The 20,177-nt window shown below is 35.3% G+C and overlaps 1 long non-coding RNA gene across 1 annotated transcript in view; it reads left to right on the top strand.

Moving 5' to 3' along the window:
• LOC130542685 (uncharacterized) overlaps positions 1-18,409 on the top strand; it is a 57,785-nt gene extending 39,376 nt beyond the window's left edge. The window contains exon 4 of the long non-coding RNA XR_008957398.1: positions 18,279-18,409. This is a non-coding gene — a long non-coding RNA (uncharacterized LOC130542685). The remainder of the gene's footprint in view (positions 1-18,278) is intronic.
• The last annotated feature ends 1,768 nt before the right edge of the window (positions 18,410-20,177 follow it).

Below are 20,177 nucleotides of genomic sequence, written 5' to 3'. Positions count from 1 at the left end.
TATTTTAAGAGATTTATTTATTTTAAAGGCCACTTGAAGAATGCCACTTAGAGGCAACCTGAAGAATGAGAAAGAGCCAGTCTGACAAAGAGTAGGGAAATGAGCACTCTAGACAAAGGAATGGCAAATGCAAAGGCCCTCAGGTAGAAAAACTTGGCAAATTCAAAACAATGAGAAAATGTTGGTGTTGCTTGAGAAGAGTAACCAATCGCACTAAAGAAATTTATTATAAGGAACTGGCTCATGCAGTATGGTGTCTGGCAAGTCTGAAGATCCATGCAGTGAATCAGCAAGCTGGAGACTCAGGAGAACTAATAGTTTGTTTCGGTGTGAAGGTTTGTAGGCTCAAGACCCAGGGAGAGCTGAGGTTTCAGCTTGAGTCAGAACAGGAAAAAAGGTTGATGTCCCATTTCGAAGGCTGTCAGACAGGGAGAACCTATTCTTACTCCTGAGAGTCAGCCTTTTTGTTCTATTCAGACTTTTAACTGATTGGATGGAGCCCATTCTGACTAGGAAGGGTAATCTGCTTTACTCATTTAAGTGGCAATCTCATCTAAGAATAACTCACAAAAACACCCAAAATAAAACTTGATCAAATTTCTGGTCATCCTGTGGCCTCTTCAAGTTGACACATAAAATTAACCATCACACCTCCTTTTAAATTTGTTCTGGATTTGTTACTTGCTTTGGCCAACAGAATGTGGCAGAAGTGTCATGATGCCAATTCCATTCTGAGTCTAGATTTTAAGAGGTCTGGTATCTTTCATGTTTTCTCTTGAAACCAGCTGCCACATAAAAATGTTTAGCGTGAAACCACACTGCTATAAGAAAGTCCTTGCTAATCACAATGAGTGGCCACCTGAAAATGGGCCAAATCACTAGACATTTGAGTAGGGCTTTATTTGTCCCCAAGCCAGCCACCCAGGCCTCCAGGCTGAATGCTGCTGAGTGAATGACTGCACATGCAGCAAAGAACCACCCAGCTGAGCCTAATAAAACCAAGACACTTGAGAAGTAATGAATTATGGTGGTTTTTAATCCACTAAGTTTTGGGGTGGTTTGTTAGGCAGCAATAGGTAACCAAAACAGGACTGAAGGCTTCTAGTCAGCAAAAGCTTCCCAAAGATCATATTTAAATTAAAGACTGTGTTGGAATTGTTTAGACAATCAAGGAGAACAGAAAGAGTGAATAGCATGTTCCAAAGGCACAGACGCAAGAGGAAACAATATTTTGGGAACTTCAAGTCATTTAGTATTGGTGAAGTACCTACTTACCTCCTTCAATAATTGTAGAGCTTTCCATGTGTGTAGGATTCTATTTTAGGTTTTAGGGATTCAACAGGGAACAAGTTTGTCTCCAATTTTGTGGAGCTTATATTCAAGTGAGGGTGAGAGATAAAAGTAAACTAACAAAGAAAATGGCATCAAATAATAGTAAATGTCATAAACGGATAACAAGGTACAGGGAGAACTGTGCAAGTGTATATGTGTATGTATGTGTGTATGTGAGATATTTATTTTAATGGGGGTAGTCACAGAGGTCTTATTGTGAAGGTGACTTAACCCATGATGTGAAAAATGAGAAAGAGCCTGTGTGACAGAGAGTAGGGAAATGAGCCATCTGGATGAAGGAGTGGCAAGTGACAGGTAGAAGAACTTGTCAAGTCCAAAGAAATGAGAGAATGTCAATGTTGTCTGAGTAGAGTAACCAAAGAGAAGAGTGTCAAGAAGACATGAGAGAGGGAGGAGAAGCTTGTTCATGCGATTCCTTTTAGGACATGAGGACACGGGGAAGAGTTTGTCTTTTATTCTAATGGTCGTTAGAAATATGGGAGTGTATTAGTATTCTTTAGCTGCTATAACAAATTATCACAACTTCTTAAAGCAATGCACATTTATTTTTTTAATAGTTCTTGAGATCGGAAGTCTGAAATGAGTTTCATGGATTAAAATCAAAATACCAGGAAGGCTGTGATCCTTTCTGGAGTCTCTTTGGGAGAATCTGTTTCCTTGCCTTTTCCAGTTTCTAGAGGCCACCTGTATTCCTTGCCTATGGGCTGCTTCCCCTTCAAAGCCAGTACAGGAGCATCTTCAAATATCTCTCTGGCTCCGACTCTTCCTTCTCTCACATGTGATTACATTGGGCCCACTCAGATAATGCAGGAAAATCTCCTCATCTCAAGGTCAGCTGATTAGCAATTATCCTTGTTATTTAACTGTGGACTTGTTTTACAACTAATTAAATAAGATTTGCCTTTAAATGTGAGCTTTTTTACATATTTTGTTTATTCATTTCTAACCTGGTAAGAGTAGGTATATAGTTACACAGTTATACAAATAGCGGTATCATACCATGAAAAGATAAACTCAGTAAAGGCATTTTGAATGCCTTTGAACATTGTTCTGAAGCTTTGTAGACAAAACTGGCTGTATTACTGTTCTACACATATCATCCTTTATAAGGTTATAATCTATATTGAGATTTTTTTATAGACTATCTTTCTTGAATTCTTTTTTTTTTCCTTAGAGAGAGAAGGAGAACATGGCGGGGGAGTAGGCACAGGGCAGAGGGGCAGAGGGAGAGAGAGACTCTTAAGCCAGTATGGAGCCTGATGTGAGGCACAATCTCACAACCCTGAGATCATGATTGGAGCTGAAATCAAGAGTTGGGTCTTAACTGACTGAGACACCCAGATGCGCCTATCTTTCTTGAATCCTTAGTGGTCAGTTAGAAGAGGTTACAAGAAAAGTGTTTCATTCTAGTTTGTACAAATTTATTTCACTAAAAAGAAGCTTGGATATAGGTGAAAAAGAAAAAAAAAGATTTTTTTTCTATATGACCACCAGAATGTGGAACATTGTAAACAATGCCATAAAATTTTCAATGAAAAAATACCAATTAGACTCTCCTTACTAATTTTAGTTAGTCTTGCCTAATTAATTTTTGTCACATCAGAACTTGAGCTAGCAATCTGCTTGCGGGAAGTCATCAGCTTCCGGACCAAAGGTGTTTTGGAAATCCTGATTGAGTTCTCTGATACTCTCTGGCAGCTATTTACTTATATGCTGGAAATACTGTAAATGTATATCTATTTATTTCAGTACCAAGTGTTAACAATAGCTAATACAATCTTTTACTGAGACAATTATCCTTTTGATGCTTCCTCTAAAAAACATAGTTTCTTGGAGTGCCTAGGTGGTATAGTTGGTTAAGCATCTGACTCTTGGTTTTCACTCAGGTCATGATCTTATGGTTGTGAGATCGAGCCCCGTCTTGGGCTCCATGCTCAGCGCACAGTCTGCTTGGGATTGTCTCTCTCCCTCTCCTGCACGTGCTCTCTCTCTCTCTGAAATAAATAAATAAATAAATAAATAAATAAATAAATATTTAAAAATAGTTTCTTTTCTACAGTTTATGTAGCATGTCCTTTATTTCAGTGTGTGTATGGAGGGGGGTAGCAGGGACCAGTTGATGATGATAAGACTGAATAGTCTTGATTAATTTTAAAACAGTCACAAAAATATGAGAACTAAGGAGACTAGCTTTGCCTATTTGGGCATGATTAAAAATTCCTTAGAGAGAATCAAGAGAATGATTACCCTGAGTATGCAAACATATTATGAACACTGATGGCATTGAAAAACCTGCAAAGCCTCTGAGCCATCTAGTAAAATGTGTGTTAAATGTGTCACCAGATGAGAAGAATATTATAAATGTAGAAACAAAATCTTTAAAGAATCAATTTGTTCTAGTAACCTGTGCCAGGCTTTGCACAAGAACACGAGAATGCTTCAGTTCATCCTGAAAGCATATACGATTGTGGAAACATGTTCATATTAATAATATCTTACTTGTACATAATTGACCCAGACGAGGCTCAGCTTCTTTTTGATTTGACAGCTCTTCCTGTACTGTTAGTTTGACAAATAGAGTGGCTCTCCCTCACACAATGGCGTTGATCTAATTAACATATAGAGAATACCAAACCTACCTAATTATTTCTAGCCACTTCTCTCTTAAAAAGTAAGTAGAAAAAAACCCCGCTATTCCACGAGAGAGTGAAGGTTTAAAAGACATATAAACAGTTTTATAATTCTCAGTTTGGGAAAGGCAGTGTCAAAAAGATTAATGCGAGGACTTTGGCCATTATATCAGATATGAGCATAAGTTAAAGGTAAATTATTATAGTCTTTATTACTGTTAATCAGAGTGACATGTATTAAAATAACATAGAAGATAATGAAGTAACTTTAGTTCTTTCAGAAGTGAAACTTTTATCGCTTATTATCAATTTTTTCTTTTTTTAAAGTATGATGAAAAAACAAGGTCTCAAGTGAGAGAATTCTGTTGAGTTAAGGGAACTCTGTTCCCTGGGTAGAAGACAGAATAATTTATTATCTTTTTTTAAAAAAAAAAAGATTAAATCCTTCAAGACTAATTTTGAATTAATAGTCTTCTACTTTTGCAGCTCTCTCTGGTAAGAGTTGGAATCCATTTTTCCAAATCTTGAATATGGTCATGGGACTTGCTTTCAGCCAATGGATATGATCAAAGGTGACATAAGATGAGTTTGGAAAAACATCGCACTGGAATTTCTCTTGCTGCCTTTGGGTACTCTGTCACAACTGAATAAGTCCATGTTAATGTGCTAGATGATGAGAGACACGTGCCAAAGTCATCCCCATCACCCTAGCTCGTAATATCAAACCAACTGCCAGATATGTGAATTAGGCTATGTAAAAACTTCTAGCACTAGACAGCTAGCCCAGAGAAGAAGAACAAGCCAGGCAAACCACAGAATCATAAAAAATAACAAATGTCTGTTTTTTAAAGCAAATTTTTATTTCACATAGCAAAAGCTAACTGATACAAAAACTGGTACCTGAAAGTAGGTATTACTATAATAAAACCTAAAATAAATGATATTGGCTTTGAAATCAGGCTGTGGATGGAGGCAACTTTTCATAAAGGCTGGAAAAATGGTGAACAAGGTTAGGTCATAGTGGGACATTTGGCAAAACTTTCATCTGCAGGAACTTGGATGATAGAAAATGTACCCGAAGAACTTGTGGATCTATTTAAGGACATTTTTGGACAGAATGCTAAAAGTGTCAATTGACGTCTTTTAGCTGAACTTAGTAAAATATGGAAAGTGAGATGAGCTAAAAAAATGAACTGTTTTGTTTATGAGAATTTAAAAGAAATGAAAAGTCATCCAGGATTTGCTATGTTAAAAACAAAATTGTGTTTTGTCTTCAGTCTCTCAAGCTGTTAAAAATTCACAAAGCTGGAAATAGCCTTAAGTATAAAGATAAAATCAAGGGTGTGGGTAGAAGACCCTTTGTAATAATTTTTAAAAGTTCTAAGTTAGACAAAAGAGACCTCAGGAAAATACAATAGACTCCTAATACTCTTAAGGGCATTTTTTTCCCAAGGAACCTGACACATAGAAAGTAGAGAGAGGTCTGTCTTAAAAAGAATTAAATATAAACTTCAGGAGTAGAGAATTTTAGGAATGACACAGAGTTGTGAATGAGGTTCATGGGCAATCCATGAAGTTTTTAAGATGATTATACTAAAAAAGAGAACTGCCAGTTTGGGCTAAAAGAGATTGCAATAATTCAAAAAGAGTAAGGTTTCTAGGCTTGTAACATTTTATGGATAGAAATCAGAATGAGGGGATGCCTCAGTGGTGCAGTTGGTTAAGTGTCTGCTGTCAGCACAGGTCGTGATCCCAGGGTCCTGGAATCGAGTCCTGTACTGGGTCCTTGCTCAGTGGGGAGTCTACTTGCACGCTCGCTTTCTCTCTCTCTCTCTCTGACAAATAAATAAAATCTTTAAAAAAAATCAGAATGAGAATCATGACCATTTCTTGTGTAAAGATATGGAAATCCAGAGGTGGAGCCAAAAGACTCAGAATAGTGAACAAGAAAAATCACTCTCAAGCAGACGTGAATTCTAATCACAGAACATTCCTAGACCAAGGGTAGGGGAATGTTTTAATATGTGTCTGGATGGATTTCAGAATTGGTACAAACCAATGACTGTTCTGTGCCTCCCACTCCTCTCATTTTTGATTAGAGGCAACTATTGTGGTTATTTTGTTCCCATCTCACTCTTTTATATTAGGTCAATTGGCAGCAGATAGTTTATGTTTTTAGTTCGCATTTGTCTGGGTGAAGAGCACATGCATCCAGTGAGCCACATTCATATCTAGTCTAGAAGCAGATCATGAGAACCTGGACTTCAAGCCAGACGCCAGACATGGGAGTGACTTTTGGCATTTGGGAAGGGTGAACATATTTTACACATAGAAAGAATAATTTGTGGTCAGAAGGCAGTCTGTGGTAGATTATAAAAACTGCTGCAAGTGTTTCATCTGTTTAACATACCCCTACAATTTAATTTTATTATTCCTCCCATCAAGAGGTAGAGTTTCTTTCTTTTTTTAATTTTTTAAAATTTTAGAATTAGCACGAGTGAGGGAAGGGGCTCAATCCTAGAACCCTGAGATCATGACCTGAGCCAAAACCAAGAGTCAGATGCTTAACCAACTGAGGCACGCAGGTGCCCCTAGAGTTTATTTCTCGAATCCAGCTTTTGAATGTGGGCTTGGTAATGTGACTTGCTTTAGCCAATGAGATGTTAACAAATATGACAGAAGCCAAAGTTCTAAAGGACTTGCATATTGGAACTTGCTCCTATTTGCTGTAGTTGAACCCTTGCAATTCACACCATGTGACCAAGCCCAGATAACTCGGTTGGATGGTGATAGCCAAATCATCTCCATCACCGCAGGTAACATCGTTGAGCCAACTGGCTGAGGCCATCTGAGACCATTCAGCTTTAGCTGAGAGTCCACATAAACAAATGAACAAACAAACAAAAACAACTGCTCAGCTAATCCATTATTTCATATGAAATAATAAAATTATTGTTGTTTGAAACCACTAACTTTTGAGGTGGTTTGTAATCCATTAAGAGCTAACTGATAGACTATATTAATTACTGTAGATTGAAAAGAAAATGCACAAAACCAAAATTAACAAGCTAATCGAATTCATTGAAAGTTATCTAGATTAAAAGGAATAGTACACAATTGAGATACTTACAATCCCTCCATATTTATTTAGCAAATATTAAATATTTCAAAGAAACTTTAGCCCATTTAATGATTATTAGTTATTAGCTTAATAGCTATTTAAAAGTAATATTTCATGTCTAGAAATCAGCGTTAGCATCACAGTTTTGCTTTTCCTGAACATGCAGAGGATTCTTTTTTTTTAAGGGACAGATATTTAAAGCATAAATATCCATGTTTTTACTTATCTCCTTTAAATTTAAGAAATCATATAATTTATTAATCCCTTCATGAGGAAGGCAAAGGTATACCAATTTGTTTTCTCAGGAAATACTTAACATACAGTGAAAGAATCTTATCACACTTTTGATCATGCTAGAGAAATTTTGTGTTGCCTCTTCACTCTAGAATGTGTCATTTTTCTTAGCATTAAACCTTGTATATTGAGACTGGATGAGACTGTATAAGCTAGTGAACTGTGGGATATGGAGTTTATGGTTAAAGAGTATTTCTACCTATTATTTCCATATAAAAGAAAATTATAGACTTTTACAGATATCTTAACAGAAGATCATGAAGCTTCACATAAGCCAGCAGATCATTCCCATTCCATCTACCTTCTTATGTCAACACACTTTTCAGGCTCCTTCAAATAAATGTTGAAATCAAAGCAAGACCCCTTGCTCTCTAAGCCATGCCAAATCTGCTTCTATTTCTTTAATTATTTATAAGTGTTCCCATTCTTTTGACAACAGAACTGTGTTTTTTTTTAAATTTTATTTTTAAGTAATCTCTACATCCAACATAGGGCTTGAACTCACAACTCTGAGATTAATGCTCTTGACTGAGCCAGCCAGACACCCCAACAATAGAACTGTTTTAATTAGATATTTCTATGTTACATAAAAATGAGGTTTTTATATTCTACAAACTTTTAAGAATACTTCCAAAATAAAATGAGATTTGGTCAACAAAGTACAATTACAGACGTTGGATTGTTTGAAACTAAGGCGCTTCCTTCTGTAAAGATGACAGAGAAGCTTTTCTTAGTAACAAGCACAACATACAGAAGTGATGGCATTTGACAACTTAACGATAAATGGTTATAGGAAGGCAGAGAAAAGTAGGAACCAAAAATGATTCCCATATTCTTGACTTTAGCAACTTAGAGGAAATTTTTGCTGTTTTTATGGGAAAGGAAAATGAAGGAGGAAAAGATTTAAGGGAAGAGGGGGATGAAAACTCAGTTACATTTTAAATGCTTGTGATACATCCAAATAGAGATATCAAGTAAGGAGATGGATATATGAATCTGGCTCTCAGGAGAAAGTTCAGGGCTAGATATATAAATTTGGAAGAGTTAATAGCTAACAGAATAGATGAGATCATTCAGGGAGACAGTTTAAGGAGAGACCACAATGAGGCTTAAAACTGAGCCCTAGGAAGTAATTTGACAGAAACCCACAGAAGGCCAAGTATTTGGAAGCTCCTATGTTTTTATTTAAGACACTGACATACTCAAAGGAATTCTATGAGAGATGAGAAGTATGTATGAGGGTCAGTCAACAATGAAATGTTTGTCACAATGGAGAAAAACAAAAAGGAAGATTTACCTGTCTAAGCTGGGAAAAAAATTGAGTAAATTATGAGTGTTCTTATGATATAATTAAGAGTGTAAAAATCTCATTATAGTAAATTATTTAGCATGGACAATTGTTGATAACATATTAATAAGAAGGAGAAACAGACTATAAAATATGTAGAATAAAATACTATTTAAAATTAAATATAAACACAAAATAAAAAAGAGTAGAAGTATACATGGTTATTCCTTGACAATGTGAATATAGAGAGTTCTGTGATTTTTTCCTTTGTTTCATAGTAAAAGTTTACTACACGGAGTATAATCATGGTTGAAAAAATTTATCTGAAGCATTAAAATGGAACATAATAATTATATACTAAACAATAGTAACAGGATACGTAGGTGGAAATTTTTGTGAAAATAGCATTATAATTGTTGGTTGCTCAGTTTTTGCTGGGTGCTATGCTCTGCTAAGTGTTATGTGGATTATCTCATGTAATTCTTATAAAAATCCTATAAGATGGGACTATGATTACCTTTTTGATTTTAAAAAATAATTTATTAAGACTTTATTCTTTAGAGTACTTTTAGGCTCTCAGTAAAATTGAGAGGAAGATCCAGAGATTTTCCATAATCCTCCTGCGTCCAACCTGCATCCTTTATCAACATTTTCCACTAGAGTAGTACATTTGTTACAATTAATGAGCCTCATTGACACACCATGATCACACAAAGTCCGTAGTTTGCATTATGGTTCACTCTTCGTGTTGTACATTCTGTGGGTTTGGGTAAATGTATAATGACACGTATCCACCATCATAGTACCGTACAGAATATTTCCACTGCCCAAAAAATGCTCCGTGCTTCGCCTGTTTATCCCTCACTGCTCCAACCTCCAGCAACCTCCGATCTTTTTGCTGTCTCCATAGTTTTGCCTTTTCCAGAATGTGATACAATTGGAAATACAGTATGTATCCTTTTATCTTCTGTCATTTAGTAATATGCATTTATAGTTCCTGTCTTTTCATGGCTTGTCCAGTAATATTTCACTGTCTAGATGTACTACGGTTTGTTTATCCATTCACATACTGAAGGATATCTCGGTTGCTTCCAAGTTTTGGAAATTATGACTAAAGCTGATATAAACATCCATGTGCAGGTTTTGGCGTGCACACGTTTTCAACTACCAAGGAGTGCGATTGCTGGATCGTGTGGTAAGGGTATGTTTAGTTTTGTAAGCTATCACCAAACTGTCTTCCAAAGTGGCTGTACCATTTTGCATTCCCACCAGCTACTGTATCAGCTTTTAACAATCGGCAACCGTGAAGCTTAGAGAAGTTATGTTACTTGACCAGTATCAACTACTAAATAGTAGAGCTGCGATTTGTGTGCAAACATATTTAATTCCAGAGAAGGTTCTCGCATTCAGGACACAAGTACACGGGGAGTGAGTCATCCACTACCTGAGGATTACCTCAGTGGCTAAATGAGGTAGAGATCAGCCAATTTTCATTTCTCCAATAAAACAAGTTTCTACAGCAGAATCCAAGTAAGCATCCATGTAGAAATAATAGTATTTAACAGATCAGTATATACTTATAAGCTTCTTTTTTTTTTAACCTTAATCATATAGCACTGGGTATTATATGTAACTAATGAATCAATGAACACTACATCAAAAACTAACGATGTACTGTATGTTGGCTAATTGAATTTAAGTAAAAAAAATCATAACTATAATCTCATATACAAAAATATATTTGCGGGTATGGATTAACATGCTGAAGACAATTTTTTGAGGATGATGACAGTATAGAAGTAACCTCAGAGATGATCTGATCTAATAGCTTCATTTTATAGATCAGAACGTTCAGCCCAAAGTGAAAAATCTGGCTGATGATTAGTACCAGAAATAGAAATGCCTCATGCTGGAGCTCTTTTCTTAGCTGACCTCAAAGTGTGATCTAGAGATCCATGAGACCTTTGCCAGGATCCATGAGGTCAAGACTCATTCCATAGTAATACCAACATGTTATTTACCTTTTTCACTCTCATTCTTTCACGAATTTGTAGTAGTGTTCTGGAGGCTACGTTGTTTATGACTTCATAACAGACTGAAAGCAAAAGCAGATATGTGAATACAGCCAGACAATTAAGCCAGACAATAAAGATAGGTACAAAGATGTAAAACAATATCATTCTTCTCAATTTATGTACTTTTGTAAAACAAACTTTTTCATAAAAATGTATTCATGTCAACATGCAATGTCTATTTTCATTTTAGTAAATATTTCAAAATTTTCTCAGTTTTAATTTCTAGTATAGTAAATATCAATGGGTATAGTCCATATAAATGTACTTTGGGGTCCTCAATAGTTTTTATTAATTCAAATGGATCTTAAGGTCATAAGTTTGAAAACTGCTTTATTAAAGAATATTTACTTAAAAGGTTTTTAAGCTCTGTTCCTATTAGGAAAATGATATTAATTTAAAAAATATGAAAATATTTAATAAAATATTAAGTTTAATAAAAATTAATAAATAACATTAAATAAATATTAATAAATTTACTAAATATCCAATAAATAATGTATAAAATTTTTATATATTCTAAGATTTTTTCTTAATATTTTTGTATTTGTGACCAAGAAAAGACTGCCACATTGTAGTAAATTTATCTTATATCTACAAATCCCATATTTCAATGTTTAATCATGCTTTTCAATGATTAAATTAAATCTTACATTAAGTGTATTTTTTTCTTATTTTCCTACACAATATTTCAACACAGAAAGCAATTTCATAACCTAAGTTAGATTACTTCTCATCTTTATTACTAATTTAAATCATATTTCTCAAAGTTAAAGAAGCATATTGTTTCAGGAAAATTAGATGCTTTCCCTTGGTATTATGGCACACTTAAAATATATGCTAATATTGCAGTGAGAATCATTATTGGGTTTCTCTATATAGCACTGAAAGGAAAAACAATTAAAATTGCTTTAGAGTATCAATAATTCATGAGGGAAAAGTCTATCCCTACTAGACTATGTCTTAAAAAAATCTTAGTGAGACAAGAGGGAGCCTCCTGAATTTCTCCCAGGAGAGAAGCCCTTCTCTCCACTTTATGAGGGAGTTCATTTCAAGCTGCCCTTGGGCTTCTAAAATAGCTATATATCTTACTATTCTTAATCTGTCTTCTCTAGCATCTTAAAAGTAGAAATGAAACCTTCACAGGAAGCCACTTTTAAAAGTAAATACATACATACATACATACATACGTACGTACATACATACATACTTACATACATACATACATACATACATACTTACATACATACATAGGGAATACCTTCTGCAGTTTTTGATTAACCAGCATAGCACCTAGAGTGATGTCCTCCATGTTGCAAGTCAGTAGATAGCCATTTAGACATTCCAACCCCATCTACGTTGTAGATATCCCATCCCTCCAGCTCTTCTTCTTAAATCTCCCACTTGCTTGAAACCTGGGGTTTTCTAAATGATTTCCAGGCCGGCTGCCATATCTGATTTTTAATAGGAGTCTCTAAAGTGAACTATAATTTGAAAATACGTAATCAAGGACACTGTGGGATTCTCAGCTTTAGGCAATATGTTCTGTCGGGTAAAAGAAAGCTCTGGCAAACAGCAGACCCAGATCTTTTCACCAGCTGTGCCCCCGACTTGTTCTATAATTTCAATCAAGTCACTCTAGCAGCCATTGTCTGTCTGTTTCACCAGTGGACTCTACAGAAGTCCTAGCCTGCCTGACTCCCTAACAATGATCATGTGAGGATTAATGAGATAAAGGCTGTGGAACTATTTTGTCCCCCTGGGGAAAGATACTCAGAAAATAAAGGTATTAGAGAAAATCTCTGGATATGGCTTTTAAGAACTCAGAGTCCCAAATCTCATGTTGTATGGATGTTTTCCGGCAATTAGGTCATTATTGCTTTTTTTCTGCAATGAAAACAATACCCAAAACCAATCTCCTTTTGAAATAAGACAAAGAAAGCACACTTTTCTTTTGTTTCTTTCATGTAAGATGAATTTTCTGAGTATAAGCATATTGTGTTATATCACGAGCTGGCAGCTTTACCCTCAAATACACTCACATCTGTTGACTGGACCTGAGTTTTACACACCCAATTGCACATTGTTTAATTGCCCATCTCTGCCAGTAACATAAATATATTATATATTTTTATCTTAATCTCCTGTATACAGTGGTACGTAGATATAAATATGTTTTGATTCTGCTTTTATTGAGTTTTTGTGCTGCAAATTAAAAAAAAAAAACAACCCATGGTCCTATCTATGCATTTTAACAGAAATAAACCCCCTCAAGGTTTCTGTTTAAAATCATGCCCACAGGCATAGACTGTGAGGCATGCCTGCTATGATTTCACCTTCACATACTTCAAAAGAGTGTGTGCATGTTTGCGTTTGGAGAATGGATGATACAGGGAAAGAGCAGTGAGGAAGAAGATCCTTTGTAGATGTAAAATATTCCCTGTGTATTGTTCAGCAACTAAATATCTGAATTTAATGCTTTCATATGGCTCTTCAATTTCAAATGCTGGGCTTTGACCGTATTTTATCATGGCCTAATTTGATATTATTCCATCACCAAATATCCTAGGAACACTTTCTCTCATACCTCAATCTCTCAAAGAATGGATAAATTGCTCTTAAGTCCACATTAAGGCTAATGAAAGCTTTTGAAGAAGTTGCAAAGTATTGAAAAATGGGATTTAGCATAAAAATGCCTTCCAAATAAACCACAAAAAGTGCCTTCTGTGACGGTCTGTGGTGAGGGAAACTGCTGGCTGTGTGGTACTGACATGAGGAATTCCAGCAGCTCCTTCTGAGTTGGGGAGATAATTGCTTCAGTAGAGTTCATAAACTCGCAAGCTCCATTCATCCAGTAAAAAATCCTAAGTAAATGTTGCTGGAAAATAAAATCTCCATGCATGGAGATCGCTGCTTTGCAACATGGAGGATTCCTAGTCTGAAGACTGTCAGTTTTGAAATCTAAAGCAATGAATTACCCTGCAGGGCCCCATCCATGCCAGCTAAAACAGATGTAGCATATTTGTTTCTGGAGTGTACTCTGCTAGGGAAAAATGCCTCTTTTTTCCCCTTTTCTCTTTTAGAGATTGAAGGTTAAGAAAAATAAAACTTGCTTTCCCGTCGAGATGTATGCTACATTTCAGTATTGAATAAATGTGCATGACTTCTTTATTGGGGCCTGAAAGTAAGGTAGGGTATTACCACAAGAGCTTTATCACAGTTCACACTATAGTATTAGCACTTTCTACTATTAAAAAGTGGCTTTATTTTAATATGAGAAGATATAATGGAAATATAACAGTAAGAAAAGAATTAACCATGTAGGCCAAACATTCAACTTACCGCTAATATTCTAGCCAGAAAATAAACCCTAAACATCAAAGTAACTGTGAAATTCACATTTGTTCATTGACTGTGAAATGAAATCAATTGCTAATATTCTAAAGCTTTTAGAGTTTTAAATATATGTCAAAACTGAATAATAGTTATATCCTTTATGTAAAGTCATGTCTCCCAAAAAAGAAATAAAACAAAAAAAACAAAAAAAGGAAAGAAAAACCTACGTAAGTCAAAGGCACATCAGTTATAAATAAATTAAGTCTATCTCCCAAACCAAATCTAATCATACACATTAGACTAAACCATATGCATTTCGATAGAATTCAAATTCTTCATAAATTTTAATTTCATTAATAGAGCATGTTAAATTTTAAAAATAATATGTCTGAAGCATATTTCCCCTTCTTGTTAGAAAAACTTTGAGTAACTCATTTTCCATGTAAAAGCTTCTTAACATTTGTGATCCACTTTTTCTTGCTGCAATGATAGGAATAAATCAGTGATGGGACAGAGGCATTCTGGTGGAAACCATGCTAGAGTGTTAAGAAACAATGTGATTTATCTAAAAGGAAATGAAAACCAGAGGAGCTCTATTCTAGAAGCCTAAAAGGAAAATGAGTCATACTTTCCCAGTGTTGTACACTGGGCCGTGATGGTTAGACAGCAACCTTGGAAGTTAGCAGGCACTGTAACACCACATGATCTCTTACTAGATAATGCATCATGGTGTAATGAGTGGTGATCTTGGAATCAAAAAAGCTTTTTTTGTCCACCTTCCACTCCCAGTCTCTGACAACTACCAATCTGTTCTCTCCACCTATGGGTTGGATTTTTTTTTAATGCCACCAAATTTAAATTTATTTATTTTTATTTTTTTAGTTTCAGGTGTACAGCATAGTGATTTGTCAGTTCTATATATTATTCCGTGATCACCATGAGTGTAATCACCTTCTGTTACCATACAGTGTTATTACAGTATTATTGACTATATTCCCTATGCTGTATTTTTATCTTTGCGACTTCTTTATTTTATAACTGGAAGTTTGTACCTCTTAATATCTTTCATCTATTTTGCCCATCCCCCACAACTACTTCCCTTCTGGCGACCACCAGTTTGTCCTCTGTATTTAAGAGTCTGTTTTTTTTTTTTTGTCGTTTTTATATATTTCACATGTAAGTGAAATCATATGGTCTCTTTCTCCGACTTATTTCACTTAGCATAATAACCCCTAGGTCTATCCATGTTGTTGCAAATGGCAAGACGATTCTTTTTGTATATATTAAATATATATATATTTTATATATATTCCATTACGTACATTTTCTTCATTCATCTATCTGTGGACATTTGGGTTGCTTTCATATCTTGGCTATTGTAAATAAAGCTGCAGTAAACATAGAAGTGCATATATCTTTTTGAGTGGGTGGAGTAGAAAGGTACCATCTTCCAATTATAAAATAATTAAGTCATGGGGATGTAATGTACAACATGGCAACTATAGTTAATAATACTGTATTGTATATTTGAAAGTTATAAAGAAAGTAAAAGTTATTGTCATAAGAAAAAACTTCTCTATGTGTTATGATGGATGTTAACTAGACATATCACTTTTCTAATAATAAATACACTAAAACCAAAATAAAATCTAACATTCATTGAGGGCTTACTATGAAGTGAGCCCTTTGTCAGTTGTGGTGCATGTATTACAACATGTAGTACTTAGAACAGGCTAATGTGACAAGTACTATTAAAATTCCCACTTTAGTGATGAGGACATCAGGGCTCAGAGACGAAAATGGATATGTAGCTATTTCCTATTAAAGCCGAGTCAAGGCCCTTAATAACCTCGATTGCACTGCCTCTCTGAAGGCTCTAGGATGCACATTCTGCAATGGAAGAGCTTTAATGACCCACCACAACACTCCTTTTTACCTTCTCACATTAATGGTAATTCTGTGATGAGATTAACCAAAGTAAGCATGGCAAACAACTATGAAATTTTAAAAAAGGATCTTCGTTTGGATAAAAAGGTATAAGAGAACAATTTGCCCCTTTCTTTTTTTTTTTTTTAAGATTTTATTTATTTAAGAGAGGGAGAGTGCACAAGAAAGGGGAATGGCAAAGGGAGAGGGAGAAGCAGACCCCCGCTGAGCAGGGAGCCCATGATCATGACTTGAGCTGAAGTCAGACACTCAACCAACTAAGCCACCCAGGTGCCCCGTTTTGCCAGTTTCTTGAGGATTAGGAAAACAGACAAAATAAAAGTAGCATTATCATTCGTGAAGGTCACTAATAGTTAATTCGTGGCAGGTAATGTAAAAAAGAAAAACTGAAAGAGTGAATTCTGAGGGAAATAGATCAAACCCACATGGCATCTGTGTCAACCACTATTTGAGAATTTGTTTTCTCCAGAGCAACTACTCATTTTTTATAGGAATCATATTCCGCAATCATTTCACCTATGCTGAATGCCAGTGTCAGCCAGTCAACTGGATAAACAATTACTGTTAGAGGGGCGCCTGGGTGGCGCAGCGGTTAAGCGTCTGCCTTTGGCTCAGGGCGTGATCCCAGCGTTATGGGATCGAGCCCCACATCAGGCTCCTCCACTATGAGCCTGCTTCTTTCTCTCCCACTCCCCCTGCTTGTGTTCCCTCTCTCGCTGGCTGTCTCTATCTCTGTCGAATAAATAAATAAAATCTTTAAAAAAAATTTTACTGTTAGAATATCAATATCCTATCAACCACTATGTGTATATATATATGTGTGTGTGTGTGTATGTGTATATGTGTATATATATGTATGTGTATATGTGTATATATATGTATATGTGTATATATACACATATATGTGTGTATATATAATGTGTGTATATATACATACATAATACATATATATACATACATATACATATGTATATATATATACGTGTGTATATATATATGTGTGTGTAGATATATAGATAGATGATAGATAGATAGATAGATAGATAGATAATTCAACCTTGATTCAGTCAGGTTTCTGATTTATCTGCATCATTTGTTATAAAGTTAGTTTAAATTTTGCCAAGTCTCCTACCCCAGTCTATCTTATTGTAGACCTTTTAAGAAAACTTTACTCTAGAAAGTTTTATTGTTGTGTGGTAGAAAAGGCATGCTTACCTGTTAATAAAGGAACCTGGATCTTATTGCCCATATTGACATAGGGCAGCCATCACTTTGGAGCAAATCACTTAGCCTGTTCAAACTTCAACTTCCTCATCTGAAATATAGGTGGACTGAAATGATTACTCTTTAAGCTCTACCTTTCTGTGATGATGCGGATCTATCTGAGAGCTTTCACTCTATAGTAATTAGGTCATGGGAATCCTGACCTTGTAAAGTCAAGAAGGAATAAATAGAGACCTAGAGAAAAGTTAGTGAGCTGACATGTTCAGGGCATTCTATCTTAAACAATGTGTCAGTTTCCTTGGTTCCTTGGGCATATTCTTACTGGTTTTATCACCTGTTTATGAACATTTCTCTGAATTTTTGATATTTTAACTCCTTAGTCTTCTTTAAACATTATGTGCCATACTTTGAAAGTTACAGATATTAGACTATTAATGAAGATGTCCTTGAAAAAAGACCAAGAAAACTAATTCATGAGGTACCATTATTTGAGATTATCATTATTCCTAATTTTGAACTAAATGAGCATCAAGAGAAAAAAAAAATTATTCCCGAAATACTATGCTCTTGTTTGACTTATAGTTTTAAAATTGTTATCTTGTGAAGCATATTGCTTATGTTTGTGTCAGGCTTGCCCTTATTTTGCCCAATTACTTTTCAATTGCATTTGGCTGAGTATTACTGTAGAAGAACATAGTTCTAAAGTTATCTGTTTGCATATGGTTCCTTCAGGAGGAATTTGAAGGGTACATTTATTGTGTTTATGGAGAAGGCAACCCGTTGTTTCTCCTAAGCCTAAATATATTTTTCTAAATGTACCCTCGAAATCAGTGCCTGCCTCTACACTAATAAACTATAGGTCTGTCTTTCTCAGTCTCATATATTATATTGGAAGAGGAGGCATTGTTTAGACACATAATCATGCTACTGCTGACTGTTGCTATAAAAATGAAGTTTCATCTTTGCACAATTTCCATTGCTTTTCCTTTGAAATCTGGTGTTTATTGCAACAGAATTTCAGATTTTGCAACATGAGAGTCTGAAAGACAGGCCAACACAGGCGGCTCTTTGGAAACAAGAGACCTGGTACTTCCAACAGCCAAAAAGCTGGCCAAACACCAGGAAGAGGGGAAAGACATATCAGGTAGGTTGTGTTGATTCCCCCAGACGTATTTTGATTATTTGCTAGAGGGTTTCTTTTGACAAAGTGTGGATGGTTTTTTTGTTTTTTTATTTTTTATTTTTTATTTTTTTTGGTGGTTCTGTGTTTCTGTTAACCATACTCTCCTGGAAGAGACTTTGACCATCTGGATGTGGTTTTTATTTCTGTGAGAAGGAACTTTTGTGTCCTTGACATGCCACTAGTAAAAATAAATGCTCAATGAAAAGAGCATGGATCAAGATGCTATATATTTCCAGGTCAAATTAGGACAACTATTACAGCTTATTTAGTGTATACAATTAAGCATGTGAACATGAAAAAATGCACTTATTACAAATTTACTTACCGGACGTTTCAGAATAACTTGACAGCTAGTTTGGAACAGTCACAGTAAACATAACATCTGCACACAACATGGTCATCTGTAGGATAAAAGGCAGCTAAACGTGTCCATGCACTATATAAACTAGTGAGAATTTTGTAATTTTATTTTAGGAGATCTTAATATGTTTGTTTCATTATAAAAACAATTATGGATTTAAGATATAGATTTGAAGTTTGTAGCAAACTGTAGCAAAAAGGATAAGGCAAATCAAAGAATAATGTTTGGGGAGCATATAATTTTTCTGTTCTTTACCCTTTATTCCACTGGCAATACCTTGCCACAACTATATTCGAATATTGTTGAGTGCTTTATCCGGGCAGTGAGGGTTTTGAAAATTAAGCAGCCAGTGAGACAGATTCCTCAATTAAATCAAATTATTCATATTAATGTTGACACTAAAAAGTACAGCTTTGTTTATTTCATACTTGAAATAAAGACAAAGATCTCTCTCTCTCTCTTTTTTTTGGATTGGCTGTTGTTTTTACTTAGGTACTTATTTCTATACCTTTGTTCTAAAGAGCTAAATCCCTGTTGGGATATGATGAAGTTTGATCTCTTCTAGGTCTGTGTATCAAATGATTTAGCTTTCTGAAGCTATGACTTTGGAGACAATGGCCACCAGGCTTCTCTGTCATTGAAGTTTGCATTTCCCCGCCTGGGGTGGTGAGATATTACTGTAGCCCTTAACTTTGTTCTTGTGCTATACCTTTCCTTACTTCACTAGTGAGTCTTAGGAGTCATGGAGATGGCATTAAACCTAGTTTTGTCTTTGCTGTATTTTGTGAATTAGAGTCTCTTTTTAAAGAATCACCATCTGTGGTGCTTGGGTGGCTCAGTCAGTTAGGCTCAGGTCGCGACCCTAGGACCTTGGATCGAACCCCATATCAGGCTACCTGCTCACTGGGAAGTCTGCTTCTCTCTCTCCCTCTGCCTGCTGCTCCCCTTGCTTGTAGTCTCTCCCTTTCTCTGTCAATTAAATAAATAAAATCTTAAAAAAAAAATCACCATCTAAAGCCATAAGAATCTTTTTAAAATTCTACCGTTGTAACTAGGAAATTATTTAATCAATCTAGTTTATGTAGAATAGTGGTTTTTGTTGTTTTTTTTTTTTTTTTGTTACAAGGTAAAAATATTCTGGATCATGTAACTTACAAAAATCTAAGAAATATGTACTGAAAATTCCTATAAAGGAGTTATTTTTTAGGGTTCTGCATATTTAGAGAGTTTGCTTATAATTCTGCAGCTTTAATCACAGACACCATAATTAGTTCTGTCCTTAAATACTGGGTCTTTGCAAACATAATGACATACTTTGAGAGCAGTGTGAAAACAGGGTGTGCAGCACTTGAAGGGAATTCTGGTCTA

The sequence above is a fragment of the Ursus arctos genome, unplaced genomic scaffold (assembly GCF_023065955.2).
Source record: "Ursus arctos isolate Adak ecotype North America unplaced genomic scaffold, UrsArc2.0 scaffold_4, whole genome shotgun sequence".
In the NCBI taxonomy this organism is placed as follows: Eukaryota; Metazoa; Chordata; class Mammalia; order Carnivora; family Ursidae; genus Ursus; species Ursus arctos.
This window is presented reverse-complemented; position numbering and strand designations above follow the sequence as displayed.